General features: G+C 43.3%; 1 pseudogene across 1 annotated transcript; it reads right to left on the bottom strand.

Annotated features, from left to right (window-relative positions):
- Positions 1–558: 558 nt before the first annotated feature.
- On the bottom strand, positions 559–27,204 carry LOC311132538 (annotated as a pseudogene). The gene is made up of 19 exons: positions 26,964–27,204; positions 25,906–26,033; positions 25,289–25,635; positions 24,815–25,010; positions 23,998–24,093; positions 19,029–19,262; positions 18,766–18,913; positions 18,080–18,106; positions 17,373–17,640; positions 16,812–17,077; positions 14,126–14,395; positions 13,512–13,876; positions 4,523–4,618; positions 3,102–3,223; positions 2,873–2,984; positions 1,991–2,138; positions 1,817–1,843; positions 1,204–1,379; positions 559–939 (listed from the first exon to the last, which is right to left on the bottom strand). The product of its transcript is annotated as an uncharacterized misc_RNA (transcript).

Genomic DNA, 27,204 nt, shown 5'->3' on the forward strand with positions numbered 1-27,204 from the left:
CCACTGTCACAGGACACCACTACCCACTTACCCCAAGGCGGCTCAACTTACCCTGTCCCTATGCTCAACTTACCCCATACCCGGTGTAAGTTGTGCCAAGAGACCACATTATTTTGGAAAGGCTATGTTTTCAAAACTGTTATGTTTACACGAATTCTGATTATTTTCAGGGAGACACCACATCCTGAAATATATGTGGATATCTTTGTTAGAAAGAAAACTATATTTCCCTTGACGTAGTGATGCTGAATGTAAAAAATTGTTAAACATACCCTACTCTCCCCTATTTTCTACACACAGAATTGTAGTCTTTCAGAGTTGTCGTCAGAGTTGTAGTCTTTCTCAACAGGGTTTAACTGACCAGGGGCCTAGGGGGGCTGGACACCACTATAATAAATCAGCTTGTTATCACCATAACAAATATCAATATCAAGGCACTTTAAGCCACCGCTAAGAGTCAGTTTATGATTTTTACACGGTTTCCCTACCAAGATTATTTGTCAAGGTATTTTCTGCAGACAGAATTGTAGTCTTTCAGAGTTGTTGTCAGTGTGTTTCTCAGCATTGCTTGATCAAACTCTTTTCATTGATCGGACAGATCACAATGGCATCTGACTGTTTATCACAACAGTACAGATAAAAGAACGGAAACAACTTATCCTTAAAGTTGTCCTCCATGAACGTATAGATATGATTCCTCTCCTTCACGTCGTAAAACGAAACCTGGCCCTCTTCGCAATCCACATACACCCCAACCCTCTTTGGCTTGGGGTCAAGGGTCAGAGATAACGGCGGGGTCGTGGAGGCCCTATACCTCTGGCCTTTCTTCATGGCCAGCGCCCAGTAGCCCTGGGAAGAGCTGATGGCGATACGCCCCTTCCTGTTGACTGATGCCTTGGCCACGCCTAGGTACCAGTCATCCTTGTCCCCCACCTGGACCTAGATAGATAGATAGATAGATAGATAGATAGATAGATAGATAGATAGATAGATAGATAGATAGATAGATAGATAGATAGATAGATAGATAGATAGATAGATAGATAGATAGATAGATAGATAGATAGATAGATAGATAGATAGATAGATAGATAGATAGATAGATAGATAGATAGATAGATAGATAGATGGAAAGACGAACAGTTTTGGATGTTGTTTTGTTTTTGAAAGCTAGGCTACGGTACATAATCGCAATCAACAAACCTCCCAGTAGTGGCGTCCCGTGGTGAAGCCCTCGCGACCCAGGACAATGACCACCGTGTCGAAACGCTCTGGGATGTCCGGGAGGTCCTGCCAAGCCCCCAGGTGCCTCACTTGACGGCGGTCCTCCGAGAGCTGGAGCCACGGGTTGGCTGTGTCTGGGTCAAGGGTCAGGTCCGCTGGAAACAGGGAGGGAGGAGAAATGTGTTAGAGATGTTTCAATTGTAAGAGTACTAACAGAGAAATTAATGAATAAACTTGTGGGCAATTTTACCAGCTATCGATAGTTCAAGTGTGAAATGGAGGATGTGAACATATTAATATATCTACTGCTGTACATATTGTTAGTTGTTAGTATATATTTTTGGTGTATATAAATATAGATTGCATTTGGATTACTGATACAGTGTTATTTGGGTTGTTAACTGAATTCATCCTGACATTTGTGATTTCTTGTTTCTAGTTTTGATTATTATTTGTGTACTTGTTTGACATTTTTACTGCACTGTTAGGAGCTAGTAACACAAGCATTTCGCTGCACCTGCTAAAACATCTGCTAAACTGTGTACGGGACCTATAAACTTTGATTTGATTTGATTTTGATTTGAATGCCTACCTGTGTATTTAAGAATCTTCTTCAGCTCTGTGAAAATGGACACAAACCACAATTCAATGATTTCGAAACAAAACACATCACTTCTTGTTCAACAATTTGCAGAGACCAAGAGGTTTGGAAATACGGTAATAGTAAGAGAAACCACACATTTCGGTCCTTTATTGAAAAACCTACCAGTGTCCACCAGTTTGTCAATTTCCTCACTCATCGTCTCTTCCAATTTGGACATGGCTCTCCTGATGATCCCAACACACACTTCAGTATGTACATGGGTCCCAGACCAGTCCTTAGTGGCTGGAGGGGTACACAGGGCTGGGAAACTCTACAGCGAGAGATAGGAAAAACAATCAGTCAATTTAGTCAATCTATACGATATACACTGAGTGTTCAAAACATTAAGAACACATTTCTAATATTGAGTTGCACCCCCTTTTGCCCTCAGAATAGCCTCAATTCGTCGGGCATGGACGTTGAAAGCGTTCCATAGGGATGCTGGCCCATGTTGACTCCAATGCTTCCCACAGTTGTGTTAAGTTGGCTGGATGTCCTTTTGGTGGTGGACCATCCTTGATACACATGGAAAACTGTTGAGCGTGAAAACCCCAGCAGCACTGCGGTTCTTGACACAAACCGTTTTACCTGGCACCTACTACCATACTCCGTTCAAAGGCACTTAAATATTTAGTCTTGCCTATTCACCCTCTGAATGGCACACATACACAATCCTTCTCTCAATTGTCTTAAGGATTAAAAATCCTTCTTTAACCTGTCTCCTCCCCTTCATTACCCTGACTGAAGTGGATTTAACAAGTGACATCAATAAGGTATCATAGCTTTCACCTGGACTCACCTGGTCAGTCTGTCATGGAAAAAGCAGGTGTTCCTAATGTTTTGTACAATCAGCATATTTGTGTGCTATATTTCTTATTTTGTGATAAAAATTTGGGACAAAGAAAATAATGACAAGACCGAACCAAATCTGTGTGCGATATTTCTAGACTACAATGTGTACATATTCTGCTATGTGTTATTAATGAAATCGGAAATCCCTCCCACCTGTAGGAAGTGGATGTGGTCCTCTGTGCGTGAGAGGTGCTCCAAGTCTGTATTCCTCCTCTGTAATTCAGTGATCTCCTGCTCCAGCTCCGCTATCAGGTCCTGGGACCACCTTGTATTAATAGGGAGACCAGACACCATAGTGTTAGCTCCAGGAACCTTTTTAGTAGGATAAAACCGGATACAAGGTACAGAGCATGATGGGTACTGTAGTACTTCCTCTACACACCTCTCTGTCTCTCTCTGCTTCTCCTCGATAGCCAGCACCAGCTCAGCCTGGGTCCTCTGGATGGACCGAATCAGCTCCTGGAACACCTGTATGCTGTCCTCGATCTCCCTCTGGGCACTGGACTAAAGGGGGAAAGAGATTGTCATTACTTAAAGCTGGTATCCTTAATAGTGAAACTGCCACGTCCGTTTGCGATATTACAACAACAAAGAAGTTACTGCAAACAACAAACACTGTTTTTTCTCTCGGACATCACTGCATGCACGATAGAAAAGCCGCATATGTAACGCTCCTCATCTGTGCTTGTCAACAAAACAAAAACAATAACAACGGCCTTGGGGCGGACAGTGGATCTGTTTCCCACTACTTTAAGGTAAAGAAGTATTACATTTTGGGGTATAATTTTGGGGTATACAGGAGATGGTCAACATTGAATAATATGGTAATAACAGTATTGGGCTCATAAGCCTATGCATATGCATAAACTCTAATATGCATATTAGTGTTTTGAATGAATCCCTGTCAATTTCCACAACAACCATGTTTTACACTGTTTCAACCTGCTGTTGAACTTCTTTCTTCAAATTGATCATCACAGTAAATTGAGTTTTAAAAGTATGATAGGCCTACTGTTTTGATGATAAGTGTTGGATGTGATTTTCAATAGCATTTGCATTGATGTCAGAGTGGCTAGAGGGACAATAAAGCCCTGAGTACCAGGCCATTAGGATCTGATGGCCGTTAGCAAGTTGGGTACTATCAATGTCCAGAGTGCATAAGAGTAGATTACCGTGACAACGGACACATGGAAATTTACTGCGGTCAAGACTCATGACTGCCGGTGTGGTGGTAATATGGTCACCGCAACAGCCCTAATCAGAGCCCTATGCACCCTGGTCAAAACTAGTGCACTACATAGGGAATATGGTGCCATTTAGGATGCAAACTCTTTTGCCTTTATGGCTGATTAGTTCGCTTTGGATGTGCCAGGATGTTACGGGAGACCCATAACCCCTCCCACAAGGCAACCATTAGGTTGCCTAACTAGAATCAATTTAGATTTTGTTTTTCTACATCTCAATAAAGTTTGCAAGTGCTTCGAAGCAAAGATCAAATATATCCAGCAAAGATCAAATATATCCAAAATCCAACAGAAGCCATGTATTCTGGTCCCCACATTGGGCTAATGTCCAAAGCAAAATTATATTCTAGAATCCAGCAGTTTATTTAGTCAATTACATCAGATATTGACTATATGATAAAATATGTTGTGCAGTATAAATCCCAACTGTCAACATGACAAATTAGCATCTATTTTACCACTGGGTCAAAAAAGACTGTGTCCGAAATGGTACCCTATTCCCTATGTAGTGAACTATGTAGGGATTAGGGTACCATTTCGGACGCAGGCAAGAACTCACTTTATTCAGCTCCACTGAGTGCTTGATCTCCTCCCTCTTCTTCAGTCTTTCCTGGATCATCTGCTGTACATCTATCTCTGTCTTCTTTAGCTGAGCCTGTGGAGAACAGACACTTCCTTCATAAAGTATTCACACCCCTTGACTTTTTCCACATTTTGACGTGTTACAACCTGAATGAAAAATTGATTAAATTGAGATTTTGTGTCAATGGCTTATACACAATACCCCATAATGTCAAAGTGGAATTATGTTTTTAGATTTTTTAAAACTAATTAATACTTTTTCTAAAGCTGAAATGTTTTGAGTCAATAACTATTCAACCCCTTTGTTATGGCAAGCCTAAATAAGTTCAGGAGTAAAAAAAAAATGTGTTTACCAAGTCACAGAATAAGTTGCATGGACTCTGTGTACAATAATAGTGTTTAACATGATTTTTGAATGACTATCACATCTCTGCACCCCACAGATACAATTATCTGTAAGGTCCCTCTGTCGAGCAGTGAATTTCAAACAGAGATTCAACCAGAAAGACCAGGGAGGTTTTCCAATGCCTCGCAAAGAAGGGCATCTATTGGTAGATGGGTACAAATAAAAAAAAGCAGATATTGAATATCCCTTCGAGCATGGTGAAGTTATTAATTACACGTTGGATGGTGTATCAATACACCCAGTCACTACAAAGATACAGGCATCCTTCCTAACTCAGTTGCCGGAAAGGAAGGAAACTGCTCAGGGATTTCACCATGAGGCCAATGGTGACTTTAAAACAGTTACAGAGTTTAATGGCTGTGAAAAGAAAACTGAGGAAATTGCAAAGAATTTGGCAAAGAAATTAACTTTATGTCATGACTACAAAGCGTTATGTTTGGGGAAAATCCAACACATCACATCATATTTTCAAGCATGGTGGTGGCTGCATCATGTTATGGGTATGCTTGTCATCGGCAAGGACTAGGTTTTTTGGGGGATAAAAACAAATTGAATATAGCTAAGTACAGGCAAAATCCTAGAGGTAAACCTATTTCAGTCTGCTTTCCAACAGACACTGAGAGACAAATTGACCTTTCAGCAGGACAATAACCTAAAACACAAGGCCAAATCTACACTTGAGTTGCTTACGAAGACGATATTGAATGTTCTTGAGTGGCATAGTTACAGTTTGACTTAAATCGTCTTGAAAATCTATGGCAAGACTTGAAAATGGCTGTCTAGCAATGATCAACAACCAACTTGACAGAGCTTGAAGAATAATGGGCTAATGTTACACAATCCAGGTGTGGAAAGCTGTTAGAGACTTACCCAGAAATACCCACATTTTTGTCATTTAGCAGATGCTCTTATCCATAGCGACTTACAGTTCTTTTTTTAATACCCCCGTGGGAATCGAACCCACAACCCTGGCGTTGCAAACGACATGCTCTACCAACTGAGCTACATCCCTGCCGGTCATCTCCTCCCCTACCCTGATTGTGCGCCACCCATGGGTCTCCCGGTCGCGGCCAGCTACAACAGAGCCTGGATTCAAATCAGGATCTCTAGTGGCACAGCTAGCACTGCGATGCAGTGCCTTAGACCACTGCGCCACTCGGGAGGCTAACAATCACTGCCAAAGGTGATTCTAACATTTATTGACTCAGTGGTGTGAATACTTATGTAAATGACATATTTCTGTATTTCTTTTTCAATACATTTGCAAAAATGTCTAAATACATGTTTTCACTTTGTCATTATGGGGTATTGTGTGTCGATGGGTGAGAAAAAACATCTATTGAATCCATTCTGAATTCAGGCTGTAACACAACAAAAAGTGGAATAAGTCAAGGGGTGTGAATACTATCTGAAGGCACTGTAGGTGCGAGATCATTTATCTTACAGTAGGCAGTCTATAGCCTGGTCCCAGATCTTTTTACACAACATGTTGACAATGACAATGATTGACAAGGAAACATACCGGAATTCAGGCTAGGCAGCCTACTCTCTTTCAAAAAAATCTAGGGCTAGGCCTCACAAACTGTAGCGTGTTATTGGTGGATTTATGTACCAAATACACTTGTCCTCTTCTAAAATGTACTTTTACAGCCTCAATGGCAATCATTGTGTCAGTTTTATTAGTAGCTGACCATAAATGTCTGCAATCATTTGGCCATAATGTGATAAAGTTCAAATGGACTATTTTTTTTTTTTAGCTGTATTTAGCTTCTGATCGCTGCATCAGGCCTGAACGGCACAATAGTTACTGTATGTCTTTGAAAATGATAAACCAGGGGGGATTGGAGGGACGCCATGTGCGACTGACGTGTTTTCCGTTTGCTCCCGTGGTATTTTTAAAGTTTATGTGAATTTAGCAGCAAAACCGTATTTATTTTCATATATTATTTTGGTGATCCCTTCCCGTAAAAACCAAGACTACTTTACTTCCAAATATCAGCATGTCGACGAAACATAAGGCCAAAAGCATGACTTTGAGAAAACCCGGCCTACAAGACACACTCTCATCACCGCCCTCCCCTGAGCCTGACGACCCGGGGACTGATACTCTACCCGGGGGGGCGGCTTGGCCTGGCGGCGCCGAAGTGAACATTCTCGAGGCCATCAAACTACTACGCTCTGAGATAGTTGAAATGAAAACGGAGGTGGTTGCTACGATTGAGGCCCGAATAAAGGAGGTTTCTGATACTTTAAAAGCAGATCTAACCATCCTGCGGAACGAGACAGTGCCGGCAATCGCATCACTCAAAACAACAATGGAGTCGCACACTACAACGATTGCAGCACTGGAGACCTTCGCTACAAATGTCTCCGACTTAACTACATCCCTGGAGGCTGACGTGAAACGCCTAGCTGCGGACTTGAAAAAGGTGAAGGAGAGCTGTGTAAGTTTGGAGGGATTCTCTCGCCGCAATAACCTGAGACTTGTATCAGTCCCAGAGTCAGCGGAAATGCCTCGCGCCACGGATTTCGTTTCTGGGCTGCTGAAGGATGTTCTAGCCTTGGATGAGAAGCCCCTGATTGATCGTGCCCACCGGTCGCTGCGCCCAAAGCCCCGGGAGGGGGAGAGGCCCCGTGACATAATTCTTCGAGTGCACTTTTTCCATGAGAAGATGGAGATTCTCCGACGAGCCCGCAATACCACTCTGAGCTTTAAAGGACAGAGCTTCTCCATCTACCAGGACTACTCCCCCACTGTTTCCAGGCAGCGCGCAGCCTTTGGACAGGCCAAACGACTACTTCGGGACCACCCAGGTGTGAAGTACGGACTGCGATTCCCGGCCCGTTTATGGCTATCTCATGATGGTAAAGACTACACATTTGAATCTCCGGATGAGGCTCTCTCTCACATTCAACGTCACATCAAGAAGTCTTGAACTTGCTCATAGTTCAGCAATTGTTGCTAGCGAACTGTGGATAGTAAGTAACCCACCTGTGGTACAACTGTTTAGCTACAACATGCTAATTTTGTATAGTTGGGGGGTTGGCGTACCCATTCAGGCTTATTTGATGTGATCTAATGTTTTGATCATCTAGTGTGCTTGCCTTACAAGCATTCAGTCACTTTAATCTCATTGTATTGCGGTTTTACTATACTCCTGTGTTTTCCAGGCTGTCTTGCTCACCTATTCAGTTTGTTTACATAGTGTCTCAGTGACTCAAAATATTCTTGGTTATTTGCTCACTGCAGCCGTTTGCATTGACCCAGTAAACAGTAAATGCTTCCCGAGGCGACACGTTTTTTTGGGGTCTTCACTTAAATTTTAAGGCTCAGAGCGTCATTTATGCCCAGCAAGCGTTAAACGTTGCGCACACGTAGTTTTTTGGTCTTGGTTGTAAGCTGTCTCAGCATTCAACTAGACAACTATTATAATAATAATAATTATTATCATTTTTGATTGTCTTACTACGATTTCCTTACTTCAAATTAGGTTTTCGGCTGAGAGCCGTTACACATTCTATTTATTTTCTTTATTTTCTCTCTCAAATGCCTGCTATAAGACTGGGAATATAATTATATACATCTACAAGTGGTGCTTTTGTAATTTCGTCTGCACAAGGGATTCACCTTAATTTCTTTTATTTAAAAAATGATTATCTCTTTTTGCTGTTTGATCCACTAACAAAACACGACTTTAAAGAGCGGGACTGTGGGTTTAGGTTTAAGACCGCACTCTCACAGACATACTGTGCGAAGAGAACATGCTCTATTTAGGCTTGTACCTCGTTTGGGGAGGTACTGTCTGGGATGGGGGGAGGGGGTGGGGGGAGGGGTTGAATTGTTCAGTTCTAATGTTGTCATTCTGTCTTTTTTGTTTTTTTTTCGGTACTTTTTCTCAACATCTACCACCGTACATTATTACTCTGAGACAAGTTATACTGGGGTTTCTGGGCGCTCATTGCTTTTCCATTCTATGCTCTAATGACAGGGTTGTATAACGGGAATGCCCAGAGGGGCCGAAACAATGCGATCAAATACATTTCGTGGAACACCAAAGGGGTTAATAACCCAGTGAAACGTAAGAGGGTGTTGACACACTTAAAGGGTTTGAATGCAAATGTTGCATTTCTACAAGAGACTCACTTGAGGACTGGTGAGCACTTCAGGATGCGTAGGGACTGGGTTGGTCAAGTGTTCCACTCTAACTTTCATAGTAAATCAAGAGGGGCTGCCATTTTGGTTGATAAAGTCACTCCCTTTGTAGCTTCTGGGGTTATCGCTGATCCTAAGGGACGATACGTCATAGTAACCGGTAAACTGTTTTCTACCCCTCTTGTTTTGGCTAGTGTTTATGCTCCCAATTGGGATGACACAAGTTTCATTTCTTCCTTTTTGTCTGCTATACCCAATTTAGACTCTCATTTATTGATTTTAGGGGGGGATTTCAACTGCAAAATGTCCCCAGTTCTTGACAAGTCCTCACGAACAACTACAGGCCCATCTAAATGTGCCCTACTTATTCAAGCCTTTCTTCAGAAATATGCCATGTTTGAGGCCTGGCGTTTCCTACATCCTACAGATAGACAGTATTCCTTTTATTCTCATGTTCATCAAACATACTCCCGGATTGATTACTTCTTTTTGGACAAAAAACTTTTGCCTAACCTTCGGCAGTGTACTTACAAGAGTATTGTTATTTCGGACCATTCTCCATTAGTGCTTGAACTAGAGTTTCCCCAGCGACCTCCTATGTGTTATCAATGGCGTCTTAACCCCATTTTACTCTCAGATAAGGAGTTTGTCAATTTCATTTCTTCTGAAATCACCTTATTCCTAGAAACTAATTCAACACCAGGTATGTCCTGCTCTACCATATGGGAGTCTCTCAAAGCATACCTACGTGGCCAAATTATTTCTTATACAGCCAACCAAAACAGAGTTCGCTCTCAGCGACTTCGGGACCTGAGCGAATCCATAGCCACATTGGATGAGAAGTATGCCACGGTTCCTTCCTCTGATCTGCATAAAGAGCGCCAACTACTCCAATCTGAATTTGATGAGCTTTCTACCAGGCAAGCTGAACAGCTACTCTTGCGAGCTCGGTACAGAGTGTATGAACAAGGCGACAAGGCCAGTAAACTCCTTGCACATCAGATCCGTAAATCTGAGGCCTCACGTTTAATCCCACAAATAAGGACCCCGTCTGGTGCCACCACAGTTATACATAAAGAGATCAATGATCAATTCAAACAATTTTATTCTGCGCTATACACCTCTGAATCCCCTCAAGACCCTTTGCTGATTGATTCCTTCTTTAACGGCCTGAATATGCCTTCAATTGATACAGACACCCATGACTATCTAGAAGAAGAATTTACACCTGAGGAGATTGCAACAGCAGTGTCCGCAATGAAAAGCGGTAAATCACCGGGTCCGGATGGTTTTCCAACCGAATTTTACAGGACGTTTTCTGGTCTGCTTTGCCCATTCTTGTTTCGACTATTTGCAGAGTGCCTTAATACCTCAAAGCTACCGCCTAGTCTTTATCAAGCTTCAATTTCATTACTATTAAAGAAAAACAAAGACCCTCTGGAATGTGGATCCTTTCGCCCAATCTCGCTTTTAAACTGTGATTACAAAATCCTAGCCAAGCTTTTAGCCATCCGTATGGAAGGCTCGCTGCATCAAGTAATACACTCTGACCAGACTGGCTTTGTGAGAAATAGGCATTTGTTTTTCAATATTAGGCGCCTTATGAATATACTGTACTCCCCTGCGTCGGAGGACCCAGAGGTGGTGGTCTCACTTGATGCAGAAAAAGCGTTTGACCGCGTTGAGTGGGATTACCTAACAGCCACCCTTTATAGATTTGGCTTTGGCCCCAAATTCATTGCGTGGATAAAGATTCTTTATTTTTCCCCCATGGCTTCGGTACGGACTAACAACTTGTCCTCTGACTATTTTCCCTTGCACCGCGGATCCAGACAGGGCTGTCCACTCTCCCCCTTGTTGTTTGCTTTGGCAATCGAACCTCTCGCCATTGCATTACGCTCTAATGATGCCATTCAAGGAATAATCCGGACGGGCTCAGAGCAGAAAGTCTCGCTATATGCGGATGACCTCCTTTTGTTTATCTCTAACCCTGATACCTCATTGCCACGCGCCTTATCTGTTCTTAAAAAGTTTGGATCAATCTCAGGGTACAAGCTGAATCTAGGCAAGAGTGAGCTTTTTCCTGTAAACAAGGCTGCTTTAAAGTGCTCTTTTACAAGCTCTCAGTTTAGGATTGTCCGGGATCAATTCACCTACTTGGGAGTCAAAGTGACAAGGAAATATTCAAATCTGTTTCAGGAAAACTTGGTTGCTCTAGCAGACAGTTTGAAACAATCTTTTGCTTTTTGGAAAGCGCTACCTCTTTCTCTTATCGGAAGGATTAATGTCATTAAAATGAGTGTGTTGCCCAAATTTCTATATTTATTTCAATGTCTACCCATTTTTATTCCAAAATCTTTTTTTATTTCACTGGATCAAACATTCATGCATTTTATTTGGGATGGCAAGGTACCACGGATTGGTAGAAAACATTTACAGAAGCCTAAGTCATTGGGGGGTTTAGCTCTACCAAATTTTCAGACATACTATTGGGCTGCAAATTTCAGAGCCCTTCTGTACTGGCTGCAGACTGATCCTACTGGCCCTAGACCAATCTGGGTCCAGATGGAGTCTGAATCGTGTAAACCTGCTGCACTTTCTTCTGTGTTGTGCTCGTCTCTCCCAGTGTCCCTTGGCAAAAGGTGTGTCAACCCAATTGTAAAGCAGTCTCTTAAAATTTGGAATCAGTTCCGCTTAGCCTTTGGCCTCCGAGGCTTTTCTCTATCAGGCCCAATCAATCAGAACATTTTATTTCCTCCATCTTTGAATGATGGGGCTTTTGACATCTGGCACTCACTAGGCCTCTCCTCACTAGCCCAATTATTCTTTGATGATACATTTGCCTCTTTTGCTCAGCTACAGGAAAGGTTCAACCTCCCCCAATCCCACTTTTTCCGCTATCTCCAGACTAGGAACTTTGTCAGAGCTAACACACCTGAATTTCCCCATAGGCCTGTGAATACAGCTATAGAGAGCATCCTGGAGCTGAACAAGCTTCCTAGGGGCGCAATTTCAGATGTATATGCAATCATTCATGACTTACAGAACCCTTCTTTGGTGCCTTTAAAGACTCGATGGGAAAAGGATTTGGGGGAGGAACTTGGGGAAGACACCTGGGAATCTGTGCTGCGCAGGGTGCATTCGTCCTCTTTTAGCACTAGACACAGCCTCATTCAATTCAAGGTGGTTCACCGTATCCACTGGTCTGGGGCCAGACTTGGAAGAATATTCTCTGATTTTGATCCTACCTGTGTCAGATGTAAAATTGAACCGGCCACACTGTTGCATATGTTCTGGGGCTGTCATAAACTGTCAGGTTTCTGGGAATTAATATTTAAATGTTTCTCTGATATATATAACACTGTTATAGATCCCTCTCCCCTTACAGCCCTTTTTGGAGTACTGCCCATAAGCACCCCCCTGTCAAGAATCCAGTCGGACACTGTTGCTTATACAACTCTTTTAGCTAGACGGCTAATACTACAGAACTGGAAGATGGCAGCTCCCCCATCTTATAAATATTGGGTGAGAGATGTGTTGTGCTCTCTGAAACTAGAAAAAATTAAATTCAATTCACGTGGGAACCCCAAACTGTTTAATGAGGCTTGGGCTCCATTCCGGTCTTACTTTAAACAGTCCATCCTCTGATAGCATTCCTATTAAAACCAAAATAAGTCTGTATTTGACCTCCCTGTGACTTAGGGGTTGGATGAGCATTTCTCTGTGTTTTTTTTTCTGGGGTGGGGGTGGGGGGCATTAAGGTTGATGTCCTTATTGATTGTGACCTGCGGATGCCCTGTTCATCTCGCCCGGGCAGAGACTAAGGTGTGAGCTTGTTTTTCCCAGTTATTTTAATTTTTTAAATTCTGTTCACGCCTACATAAAATTATCAATATTCATTTTTTATTTTTAAAGCATTGTAACTTTTTATTTTTTTGGTCCAGTGGATGATTGGTCTGTGGCCTTGACTGTCTGTGAGTGGTTGCATTTCTCCACCCCATCCCTTAACTGTTTACAGGAACAATGGTGAGGTATTTGCTCTGTCCCTATACTATAGATTGCCCTTTAACCTTTTGTAGCCTTCTGCCTGGTGTGTTTAACTTGTCTAAAGTATGGTATCTTTAAAGTTATATATATTTTTTTTTTATATGTATTATTTGTATTTTTGTCTAGTTGAGTATATTATTTATATTGCTTTGTCTTGTCTGTGTGTGTGTAAAACTTAATAAACAGAGTTCTCAAAAAAAGAAAATGATAAACCAATTGACAACTCATTCTCGATATACAATTTACACTCATTTTATCGCAAACAAAACTAACCTGGATGAAAAAAGTTTCACCATATATAAAAAATGTCACATACACTGTAGCCTTTATACTGTAATAGCCTCTACAAATTCTTCTCACCTTCTTATCAGTCCACTCCCTCTCTACAGGCACAGTAAAGTGAGCTCTGTGGTCCGTCTCCGTACACAGCACACACACACAGATATGGTCTTTCTTACAGAACAGCTCCAGGAGCCTCTCGTGCTTGGGACACATCCTCTCTTCCAGGTTAGCCACGGGTTCGATCAGCTTGTGTTTAGTGAAGCGGGTGTTGTGGTTCTTGATGTGTTCCTCGCAGTATGAGGTCAGACACACCAGGCAGGACTTTACGGCCTTCATCCGGTCGCCCATGCAGACATCACAAGACACCTCGCCCCATGGGCTGTGGGGTGGAGATGGAGGAGCATCGGCTGGAGGTTCCTCTGGCTCTCGCTCGGGCTTCTCTTCTGGTTTTCCCTCCATCGGTTTCTCTGGTTCCAGGCTCGTCGTTCGTTGCAGCTGTGGCAGCTGTAGCTTCTGCATCTCCTGCTTCTGTCTCAGCTCCTGGAGAAGTTTCTGCTGCTTTTGAACCAGTTCCTGTTGCTCTTTCTTCTTCATTTCCTGCTCCATCTTTTTCTGCTCCTCCATCTTCTTTTTCTGCTCCTCCATCTTCTTCTGCAACTCTCGTTCCTCTTTCAGCTCCTGCTGTTGGAGACACTCGGCGTTGCTAACCCTGATGTCCTTAAATTGCTCAGCGATCTCCCTCAGGACGGTATTGATGCTAATGTCGGGCCGCTTGAAGAAGGTCTTCTTGCACATGGGGCATTGGAACAGGGCGGTGGTCTTCCAGTAGTCTAGGATGCAGCAGCGGCAGAAGTTGTGTCCACAGGGGATGGAGACAGGATTGGTGAACACGTCCAGACAGATGGAGCAGTGGACCTGCTCCTCCGTCAGATTTCCATGATTTCCTGCAAGGTAAGCCATTACTGGCAGAGAAGACCGTGCACGGTCATACTTTACATTACAGTGTTTGCTAACACTATACATTGCAGTGTTCTGTAACACTTTATATTGCAGTGTTCGGTAACACTTTACATTAGGATCGTTGTCTGACCTGTCATATCTGACCTGTGAGATCCAGGCCACAAAGCTGGCGTTATATCAGATCAGGTTTATTTTAGTGTGGATGTGTTGTAATGTGGATGTGGATGTGTGGATGTGTTATAGTGTGGATGTGTGGATGTGTAATAGTGTTCCTACTTCTCTTTGGATGTTAATTGGATGTTAACTTCTATTGCCGCCAAAATATATTTCTGGAACCCTAACAACAGATTAAAACTTAGATATTAACTTCTATTGCTTCTAGAAGGTCATATTATAACCCTAACCACGTCTAGTTGTAGTCCTGGCCACTTCTGATCACGAGCCAAGTGAGAGCTGTTGAAGAGCATGTGGGCATTCTTTACTTAAATTATCCCCCATGCTAAATATACTAAGCAAGAATTGTTTGGGTTGGAAAGCAGGCTGTCAGCAAGTTAAAGCTATGTACACCCGCGGCCCGCCTGTTTTTTAATTTGAGCAGTGAGCATTTATGAACACATGGGCTGCTTTCCAAATTGAACCCTATACCCTATGGAGTGCACTACTTTTGACCAGGTCCCCTTGGGCCCATAGGGCTCTTGTCAAAAGTAGTGCACTATATAGGGAATAGGCTACCATTTGGGACTCCCACCATGGCTAGAAGGTTGGCTATTCATAGATGTAAAAGATTAGCATCTTTCCAAAAATATCAGTCTAGTCACTCTCCAGCTCTGCTTTCTTTCTCATAAACAACAAGTGTGTCCCATTAATCTCTCCTTTCTCCTGAAGTGTGCGCTTGTTCACTTCCCTTCATGGATTTGAATGAAAAAGAATGGTATATCAATACAACGCTTTTACATTAGTGAACAAGTGCACACTTCAGGAGGAAGGAGAGATTATTGGGACATAACCAAGAACATACGTTCTGTATCTTCTCAATCCATTTAATCCTCACATAATTCCATTTCCAAATGATTTGTTTTTATATTCTTCCTCCATCCCGCCCGCAGTACGAAATCAAGATATTTCAACAGCGTAGTACAAAAAATAGAAAGTTCAGATCAAGCTTTCGTTGAAGCCTCACTATATCAATGTTATTAATCTCTTTCCTATCTGTCCTGATCAAACTTAAACAGTAAAAAAACGATTATTGCATAAAGCAAACCTTGCGTGTATTTTTACTGACGCAGTTAAAAGGTAGAGAGAAAACATGCAAAGAGAGAGAGAGAAGACATGGGGACACTCACCAGAGAGAAGCAGCTGTTGCAGAAAGCCACTGTACAGAGTGACCGCTCTGGCCCAATACTGACACATGACACTGCTGCCACCAACACCCCCACTACCCCACAGCCACTAGGCCCTAAATTATGCCCCTCTCCCTTCCCCTCCTTACCCCAGTTACCAATTTACACTTTCACCGCTCTGCTCGAAGGAGAACAGCATTAGCTCTTTATCTGACACTGTGCTCGTTTTTCTGTCTTTGCTTAAAGTCCTAGATCTTATTAACATTTGTATTCTATTTTTCACACACTCAACACAATAATGAACAATGAAACAGACACCACAAACACAGGCAATACCACACAATGTCCTATAACTAGGTCTCTCACTTTAGGTGTAAGTTAAATACCTCCAAGTCTACTCTGAATTCCTCAGAACTTTAGCTGTAGTTATTTCAGTTCCTAGAACTTTAGTTGGATATCATGTCAGAGGTCATTTAGTTATTGATAGAAAATCTTTATTTGAAAGTGCTGATTGAAGAACAGAAGTAAGCACAATTTAATATCTGTGAATTTATAGAAGTACTGTAGTTATGTTTACAGCTTTCAATTGACTTCTAGACTTATAAAATGTCTAAGGAAAGACTTATAAAAAGTAAACACAGTGTTTATTTTTATTCAAAGAACCATCCCTTTAACATATCTAGCAATACCCAACCTAAAGTATGACCAGGGAAAACTCTGGGCCGTAGTTATTCAGTATATAGGCCATCACTTGGGTCCCAGAGTTTTTCCTGTTACGATCACACAGTGAGGAACAACTCAGGCCCTATTCAAGTGACTAAACTGTGATTGGTCAACCTCTGAGCAGAAGGGGCGTGTCATGTCATGGTTGTGTCATAAATGCCCCCCTACATAGTGCACTACTTTTGACCGGAGCTCTATGGGCCCTGATCAAAAGGTAGTGCATGGGCCTCTGGTCAAAAGTAGTGCACTCCCTACATAGTGTCAAAAGTAGTGCACTATACATAGTGTCAAGAGTAGTGCACTCTTGGAATTGGGTGGCATTTGGGACGTAGCCCATGTCATGTCTCATCTCAGCTATGCTTCACAGCACTGATGATGAGCGGGGCCGCATTCTTTCCCTCCTGATTGAGACAGGGGCTAAAGATGGGGTACAAACTCTCATTAAAGGTATCCTCAAATGTGAAGAGGTGCGTGCGAGCCTTGACGTCATAGAACGACACCTGGCCGCCTTCGTAATCGAGGAAGATCCCGATCTTCTGGGGGTGAGAGGTCAGCTGTAGGGGCAGTCGAGTGGAAGCCAGAGCCTTGACCTCCCCACTTTTCAGCCACAGGCACCAGTACCTATGTGATGAAATGCGATGATATTATTATTCTTGCTAAATATTACATCCATATAATTATTGGAGCTGATCACTATATATTTCAATATTTTTAGGTAGAATTAGATAATTACTTTTAAGAACAAAGTCATGAACTCTCCTAAACTTTTCAAATTCCTTTGAATGTGAAACCCTGTATGTGTTTTGTGTATACATTTGTTGAGGGACATGTAGATGTTGGTTTTACGTTTGACCTTGTATCCTTCTAAATTCATTTCATTTAATTAAAAAAAAACATAATAAAAAGGCACCAGTACCCTCCATCGGGGCTCAGCTTGATCTCTCCCTTCCGGCGGGCCGATGCTCGCACCACGCCCACAGTCCAGGCGGTCTTGCGGCCCACCTCGACCTCCCAGTAATGGCGTCCCGAGGAGAGGCACTCGCAGGCGAGCACGAAGAGGGCGGGGTTGAAGCGGCGAGTGTCTTCTGACTGGTTGTGCTTTCGTTCCTCGTACATCACCTGGCGACCGTCCTCGGACAGGACCAGGTTCCTCTGGGCCGTTCCCGGATCCAGGAACACCTCACCTGGAGGGGAGGAGCAGAGAGAGAGAGAAGAGTGTTCAGAACAGTGCTGGTTCCATTGAGAACAGCATTGATTCTAATGAGAACAGGATACGTCTTATTTAGAAGAGTGTCGGTTCTATTGTAACCAGTCTGAGTTCATTTTAAAGCTATGTAAATCACCCTAGAGTAAACAACATATCACTTTCTTTCAACTAATACTATATGGTTTTGTATCCTTCCTAACTGTGATGATGACCCAGTGCTGCCACCATGTGGTGCAGAGTAGACAGAGCAGAAAAACTGAGGATCAACAAAGCCTCTGCTTTGTTATTGTCCTCTAAGGTTGACTAAAACACAAAGTTGTTTCCAAGAGGAGTATTTATATCCCAATCATCAAACTTGCAAGTCAAATTCCCACCACTCTTTAAAAAGAGAAAAAGGGAACTCTAACTGTACTCACTTGCATAGTTCTGCAGCTTCCTTAGCTCTGTAAAGGAGAGAGAGACACACAGTCAGAGACAGAGAGAGGGAGTCAAAGTCAGTCAAAGACAGAGAGAGAGAGAGAGAGAGAGAGACAGTTAGTCAGAGAGGGAGTCAGAGAGTCAAAGACAGCAGACACGTGTTGGGATTGGAGGCAAACAGACAGTGCTAATCCCACCGCCTCTGGGGGTATCAGTCTGACAGCCTGTTGTTGCCATCTCATTACTGACAGATGGCTGAACTTTGGCCTCTTCTGTACTTCACTATGTATCCCATCTGATGACTCACTCTCTATATAGAGGTGCCAGTCCAATGACCTAGATACCTCTGCTTGAGTCGCACCTAGACATTGATCTAAAGTCAGTTTTGTGTTTTTTTTTGCTCTATAGTTGAGGTAAGGATTTGGAGAAAGGAAGCTGATCCTAGATCAGTGCTTATGGCTACGGGTAACTTGTACCTGGAGAGATGGGATTTGGACACAGGAAGTGAGGTCACACAACAGGAAGCAAGTGACTATGTTTGTCTTTGGAATTACACCTTTGTACTGCATATTGCTCCACTTTTTAATAGCGCCTTATGCTGTAGATAGTGCACTGCTGTACATGGCAAACAAGGTAAGATTTTCTCTATGTAATAATGGCAGATTTTGCCCCAGATTTTGCCCACCTTTTCCATACAGCCTCTTGAGTTCTTCCTGGAACTTGTCGACGAGGGTGCTGACGGATGATTGGATGGTACCCAGGTACAGGTCAGTGTTCACACTCACTCCTGACCAATCAATGGGCTCCGGGAGGGGTGCCAGGGCGGGCAGGCTCTGCAGGGGAGGATGAGGAGGGGTTTAAGAGAGTGTGTGTCTCTCTCTCTCTGTGTGTTTATGTGTGTGTGTGTGTGTGTGTGTGTGTGTATCCCCTCGTTGTGTGGTAGCCTACCTGGAGGAAGATGACTTTGTCCTGGTTCTGTGCCAGGGCTTCCAACTCTTCGCTCCTCTTCCTGAGATGGCTCAGGTCACTCTCCAGACCTCGGGCCAGCTCCTGGGCATGCCTCTCAGCCTCGCGCTGCCTCGTAGCGATCAGCTCCACCAGCTCAGCCTGGCTCTGCTCCACTAGACACTGAAGTTCCGCGTACACCTGCCAGCTCTCCTCCAACTCCTTCTGAGCACTGCTCTAAAGACGTGGACATAGTAGAGGTTATAGCTAGACATACTGAGAGGTTATAGTGGCATATAATCTCTCGTAGACAGATCACGTCAACATAAATGGTACCATTGATTTGTCATGATACAACGGGATGCGTGAGATAATGAGCCGCATTAGTTCCGGTGCATTGGACAAATCAAGATTCCGCAGATGTTAGCATCTTTCGAATTTCGGAAGGGGATGGGACATTCTTGCAAAGAGAGAGGGAAGAGCTCTTCATTCTGGTTCCGATCCTCGCTCTATGTCTTCTTAATCGAGCATCTGACCAATTACGCAAGACTTTAGTTCTGGGTTAACCGAGATGAAGTGGCGTACAGAGACACACAGCTACACCTGCCAGCACTCCTCTAGCTCCTTCTGAGAACTGCTCTAAAGACACATAGAGATGGCAGAAGAGGTTATAGGGACACAGAGACATACTGCAGAGACACACAGCTACACCTGCCAGCTCTCCTCCAGTTCCTTCTGAGCACTGCTTAACAGTCAGAGATGGAATAGGTTATAGAGACATACTGCACATAAAGTAGCATACTGCAGCGTCAATATCTATGTACAGCTACAGCTGGCAGCTCTCCCCCAACTCCCTCTGGGCCCTGCTCTTAAAATGGGGAGATATGGGAGAGAGGTTGTGGAGTTAAAACACACACCAGCTTGAGGTATGTGTTTGAGTGATGTAAAGTGCATGCAGCACAACTGGCCTAACCGGTCCGACTGTCCTATCGTTCAGCCCACAGGCAAATATCTACCTGCTTGAGTTGAAGGAAACAGTACGTGTTTTGTTATGTTTCCTTTCCATCTCACACGTCACAAGTTCATGTGATAAAATATGAAAAGAGTATAATATTGCCTAGTTGTAGACATTTGAGGACATGAGGATATTGAAAGATTATGAGAGCATTGGAAATCAAAACCTATGAAAAAACTCTCTCCCTCTCTGTCTCCCTCTCTCCCTTTCTCTAAGTCAGAAAGTCACCCACCAAGATATCCACTCCCTCTGTAACCTCATCCTCATTGTATTTTTAAACACGGCTCAAGCGGACCACAGTCCCACAGGCAAATATCTACCTGCTTGAGTTGAAGGAAACAGTACGTGTTTTGTTATGTTTCCTTTCCATCTCACACGTCACAAGTTCATGTGATAAAATATGAAAAGAGTATAATATTGCCTAGTTGTAGACATTTGAGGACATGAGGATATTGAAAGATTATGATAGCATTGGAAATCAAAACCTATGAAAAAACTCTCTCCCTCTCTGTCTCCCTCTCTCCCTCTCTCTCTCTCCCTTTCTCTAAGTCAGAAAGTCACCCACCAAGATATCCACTCCCTCTGTAACCTCATCCTCATTGTATTTTTAAACACGGCTCAAGCGGACCACAGTCCCACAGGCAAATATCTACCTGCTTGAGTTGAAGGAAACAGTACGTGTTTTGTTATGTTTCCTTTCTATCTCACACGTCACATGTTCATGTGATAAAATATGAAAAGAGTATAATATTGCCTAGTTGTAGACATTTGAGGACATGAGGATATTGAAAGATTATGAGAGCATTGGAAATCAAAACCTATGAAAAAACTCTCTCCCTCTCTGTCTCCCTCTCTCCCTCTCTCTCTCTCCCTTTCTCTAAGTCAGAAAGTCACCCACCAAGATATCCACTCCCTCTGTAACCTCATCCTCATTGTATTTTTAAACACGGCTCAAGCGGACCACAGTCCCACAGGCAAATATCTACCTGCTTGAGTTGAAGGAAACAGTACATGTTTTGTTATGTTTCCTTTCTATCTCACACGTCACATGTTCATGTGATAAAATATGAAAAGAGTATAATATTGCCTAGTTGTAGACATTTGAGGACATGAGGATATTGAAAGATTATGAGAGCATTGGAAATCAAAACCTATGAAAAAAACTCTCTCCCTTTCTGTCTCCCTCTCTCCCTCTCTCTCTCTCCCTTTCTCTAAGTCAGAAAGTCACCCACCAAGATATCCACTCCCTCTGTAACCTCATCCTCATTGTATTTTTAAACACGGCTCAAGCGGACCACAGTCGCACTGCGCTCTATTTACAGTCAATATCTGACCAGGGAACTTGTTGACCAGTGTAGCTGTGAACCTAGGCTGACTTGGTAAATAACCAGGACTGCTTATGAATTTCAAAGTGGTTACATTCCTACAGCCCTATCTCTCAGCTGTTTACCTAAACAAGTGGTGGGGTGGCCATTTTGTTTTGTTTATATCCCGGATTGTCTCACACAGTAATTATATCATACTAACATCTTTAATCTGCAAAGGGAGTTTCCAGGAGGTTGTAGGTAAGGATAAAAGGGTAAAAACAGGGTGTGGGAACACAGGTAAATGTTTGCACTGGCCACACCGGTTAGTCTGCCTACGCCTAGGGGGTGGACTAGAGCCATTACAAATATGGGAGAAAAACAACCAAAGAATGATTTCTATGGCAAACTACTGTAGGGACACTGTGTTATATGGGGACACTGTATTGTATGGGACACTATGGAGTGATGGGACTATGTAACTTATTCATCCATATGTTCGATCAACATCAATATTTATTTTACAGAAGTAAAAAACAAAAAGCCAGGGTCAAGAGGCAGTATGACAATCAACCATAGCCTACTGTAAAACAGAGGTCAGCAACAGTGTGATACATGTTTTATTTTAATGTTTTTAGTTTTAGGTGAAAAAACGACAAAAAATCTGCAGGAAATCCGCATTTTTCATTTATTTTTTTGGGAAATCTGTTCCCAAGTATTCCCACTGATAAAAAAAAGAAAGACGTGATAATATACAGTGGGGAGAACAAGTATTTGATACAGTGCCGATTTTGCAGGTTTTCCTACTTACAAAGCATGTAGAGGTCTGTAATTTTTATCATAGGTACACTTCAACTGTGAGAGACGGAATCTAAAACAAAAATCCAGAAAATCACATTGTATGATTTTTAAGTAATTAATTTGCATTTTATTGCATGACATAAGTATTTGATACATCAGAAAAGCAGAACTTAATATTTGGTACAGAAACCTTTGTTTGCAATTACAGAGATCATACGTTTCCTGTAAGTCTTGACCAGGTTTGCACACACTGCAGCAGGGATTTTGGCCCACTCCTCCATACAAACCTTCTCCAGATCCTTCAGGTTTCAGGGCTGTCGCTGGGCAACACAGACTTTCAGCTCCCTCCAAAGATTTTCTATTGGGTTCAGGTCTGGAGACTGGCTAGGCCACTCCAGGACCTTGAGATGCTTCTTACGGAGCCACTCCTTAGTTGCCCTGGCTGTGTGTTTCGGGTTGTTATGCTGGAAGACCCAGCCACGACCCATCTTCAATGCTCTTACTGAGGGAAGGAGGTTGTTGGCCAAGATCTCGCGATACATGGCCCCATCCATCCTCCCCTCAATACGGTGCAGTCGTCCTGTCCCCTTTGCAGAAAAGCATCCCCAAAGAATGAATTTTCCACCTCCATGCTTCACGGTTGGGATGGTGTTCTTGGGGTTGTACTCATCCTTCTTCTTCCTCCAAACACGGCGAGTGGAGTTTAGACCAAAAAGCTCTATTTTTGTCTCATCAGACCACATGACCTTCTCCCATTCCTCCTCTGGATCATCCAGATGGTCATTGGCAAACTTCAGACGGGCCTGGACATGCGCTGGCTTGAGCAGGGGGACCTTGCGTGCGCTGCAGGAGTTTAATCCATGACGGCATAGTGTGTTACTAATGGTTTTCATTGAGACTGTGGTCCCAGCTCTCTTCAGGTCATTGACCAGGTCCTGCCGTGTAGTTATGGGCCGATCCCTCACCTTCCTCATGATCATTGATGCCCCACGAGGTGAGATCTTGCATGGAGCCCCAGACCGAGGTTGATTGACCGTCATCTTGAACTTCTTCCATTTTCAAATAATTGCGCCAACAGTTGTTGCCTTCTCACCAAACTGCTTGCCTATTGTCCTGTAGCCCATCCCAGCCTTGTGCAGGTCTACAATTGTATCCCTGATGTCGTTACACAGCTCTCTGGTCTTGGCCATTGTGGAGAGGTTGGAGTCTGTTTGATTGAGTGTGTGGACAGGTGTCTTTTATACAGGTAACAAGTTCAAACAGGTGCAGTTAATACAGGTAATGAGTGGAGAACAGGAGGGCTTCTTAAAGAAAAACTAACAGGTCTGTGAGAGCCGGAATTCTTACTGGTTGGTAGGTGATCAAATACTTATGTCATGCAATAAAATGCAAATTAATTACTTAAAAATCATACAATGTGATTTTCTGGATTTTTGTTTTAGATTCCGTCTCTCACAGTTGAAGTGTACCTATGATAAATTACAGACCTCTACATGCTTTGTAAGTAGGAAAACCTGCAAAATCGGCACTGTATCAAATACTTGTTCTCCCCACTGTAATCAAGGTATGCAATTATTGTTATTTTCAAATTCAATCTCTTTTTGGGCTTAGTTGTGGTAAATTTGCAGTGTACAAATTATTATAATTATGTTTTGGCCACCGACCATTCGCTCTGACAAAAATCGGCCTGCGGCTGAATCTAGAGGCCTGCCCCTGCTGTACAATGTACTATTGTTGTTTTGCTATGCTTTGCCCTAATGAACACAACCCAGCTCACACTCACTTAACCAAACAACAAAAAATACAAAGTTGACGCATTTTGATGACAACACCATTTATACAAGGGACTCACTTTGATGACCCGTATGGACTGTTTGATCTCCTCCAGCTTCTTGGCCCGCTCCTTGATCAGGTGTTTCAGCTCCGACCTCCTCTTGCCCAAATAATTCTGTGTGAGGGCAGGGTTCATATTCATAAAGCATCTCATGGTAGCTAATCTGGGGTCAGTTTTGTCTATTAAATCATAAGATTGCATCGACCCTAGATCAGCACCCAGATCCAAGAGATACTGTTTAATACTCTACATTATACACATAAGGCAGGTTTACTGGACTTAATTTCCCAATTTTTACCAAAAAAAGATTCACATGTAAAGATGTAAGCTGGTATGGAGTAGTCTATGGGCTATAAACAGTTGTATAATTAAGCAATAAGGCACGAGGGGGGTTGGTATATGGCCAATATACCATGGCTAAGGGCTGTTCTTAAGCACGACGCAACGCAGAGTGCCTGGATACAGCTCTTAGCAGTGGTATATTGGCCATATACCACAAATCCCGAGGTGCCTTATTGCTATTATAAACTGGTTACCAATGTAATTAGAGCAGTAAAAATAAATGTTTTGTCATACCCATGGTATACGGTCTGATATACCACGGCTGTCAGCCAATCAGCATTCAGGGCTTGAACGTCCCAGTTTATAATATAACTTTTACTTTGGGCATTACTCTATCAATGCAATTTTGACCCACGATGGTCTCCAGAGCACCATAAGACTGCGAGAGAAACAATCTCATCAGCTAAAATGTAAGCCCGCTGAGCTAAAGCCTGCCTTTCTATCTGCCTACTGTCCCCATCCGCCCTACCACCCTGTTCTCCCCTGGACTCACCATCTTTTTCTTCCACTCGCGGTCGACAGAGACGATCTCGTGAGTCTTGTGGGTGGCCTCGGCACAGGTGATACAGACACAGCCGTGGTCGTTGCGGCAGTAGACCTCCAGCAGGCGCTCATGCTTCTTACAGATCTTCTCCTCCAGGTGATGCACAGGCTCCACGAGGCGGTGAGACATCAGAGACTTCACCTTCCTGTGTTTAGGTTAAGTTTAGGTTAGGTGTGCTGGCGGTACCAAAGGAATCATGTGCTTTTCTGGGCATAGTCATGTAGTCCTTGGTATTCCAAACAAAGAAAGGTGACTCCCATAAATTACTGCTGCAAGTTTTTTTTATCACCTTTCCTTTTTTGGAATTCCAAGGACTCCAGAGGTAAGAAACACAACACGGGATGTTTATCTAAACCTCACAGTTAGATTTACATAAAACGTGAAAGGAAAGAGAAGAAGTAAAAGATTTGTGTAATTTCTCACTTATGATGTCGGAGATGCGCCTCACAGAATGACCCAGGACAGTTGAGACACGACTTCAGGGCCCTCATCTTCCTCCCGATGCACGCATCGCACGGCACCTCGCCTGCCCGGGCAAACTCTCCACCCTCCGCCGCAGCTGCTGGTGACTCTCCGTGAACCCTGTGACCCGCCACCGGACTCCCAGCCACCGCACCCCCCTTTGTGTTCGGTGAAACCACACCTATTTCGAGGCCCTGGAAGTGGGCAGCGATTTCGGCTAGTACCCGGTTGATGCTAAGTTCCGGCCTCCGGCTATAGCTCTTCTTACACATGGGGCACAGGAACTTCTTGCTGTGGTCCCAGTAGCCCTGAGGAGAAAGAGCAGCAGAAGAAGAAGGTTATTGATCTATTTTCCTTACAGTCCATGAAACAAACACATCCACCCACGAGGGGTTGGAATCACAGCATCAGTTTTAGCCATCCCTCAGAGCCGGGTTCCTCTCTAGAGCTCTAGTTTTTCCTAGCCACTCAACTTTTGCTTCTGCTTTTCCTGCTCTTTGGGGTCTAGACCAGGTAACTGCAAAGTACTTTGTGACAATTGCTGATGTAAAATGGGCTTTATAAAGTAAATGTGATACCTGCAGACAGGCCTTGCAGAAGCTGTGTCCGCAGGGGGTAGAGACGGGCTCCACGAATACCTCCAGGCAGATAGAACACTGGAACGACTCCTCCGACAGGGTGCCCCCCCTCCCTGGCGAACTCACACCTGACGGGGGGAGAGGGAGAGATAGAGCGAGAGAGAGAGAGAGAGAGCGAGAGTGTGGGTGAGACAGAGACGGCGTGTGTGGGTGAGTGAGTGAGTGTGTAAGAGAGACAGAGAGAGAGAAAGAGAGAAAGAGAGAAAGAGAGAGAGAGGCGCGAGAGAGAGAGAGAGTGATAATGGCTGGTTAACAAAAAAGCCAGGAAATTCAAAAGAGCTCTACAGCTGTAACTTCATCCATGCACCACCTCTGATTTTAAACACAAATACAAACACCAAGACAAGGCTCGCTCACTCCCATCAGGAAACGGGTTGTGAAAGAGATTGATTCATACGCTTCAGCTGTAAACCATCCCTGGAATGTAGAAATGCAGGCTGTACCTCTACCATGCACCAGCTCGAGGTTTAAAGAACAACAAATCATCCTGGATGGTACCACACATTTTGGCTGTGTCTCAAATGGCACCGTATTGCCTATTTAGCGCACTCTGGTCAAAGGTAGTCAGTGCAATGTGCCTACATAAACTGAAATGACACCAGCCATGTTTCGATAAATGCCTTTTCAGCTTCAAATAACGATACTCTTTTAGCAAAACTTCAGCTCTTCAAATACAGTAAGTTTGAAGTTGGCAGAATCACCAATGTCAATTATCATCAAATAACCACAAAAAATACATTAATAATTCACATTGACTTTCAAACACAATGTGGGACCTTGATCATTTATTTTGTACGTTATGTTCCATACTACATCAATATTTATTTAAACAGACTGATGAAAACAATTCAACCATATGCTGTGAAAAAACTCCCATGTCCCAAAAAGTTTACAATCATTATTGGTAACCAATTCGAGGATAACCTATGAGATTGCGATTATATAACAGGTCTATGAAAGGGATCAAAGGTCATTACAAATAAAGGTATATAACTTACTCTGCATGCTGATTAAGTTCTCCTGATTCTCTTGTATGAGTCCACACAGTGCCGTGTATCTGTACAGTCCTCTGGGTACTGGAGCCCCACACCACTGTATTGTATTATACAGGCCGTCTGTCTATGCAAATCCACAACAGGTTTTGGCCCTGTGAAAACTAACTCACTACAGTGCCCCACCCGCTCTCTCTCAACATCACATGCCCTGCAGTATCTCTCTATCCTCCTCTTCCTTTGTTCT

The sequence above is a fragment of the Coregonus lavaretus genome (genome assembly GCF_964263955.1).
Source record: "Coregonus lavaretus genome assembly, chromosome: 7".
Taxonomy (NCBI): Eukaryota; Metazoa; Chordata; class Actinopteri; order Salmoniformes; family Salmonidae; genus Coregonus; species Coregonus lavaretus.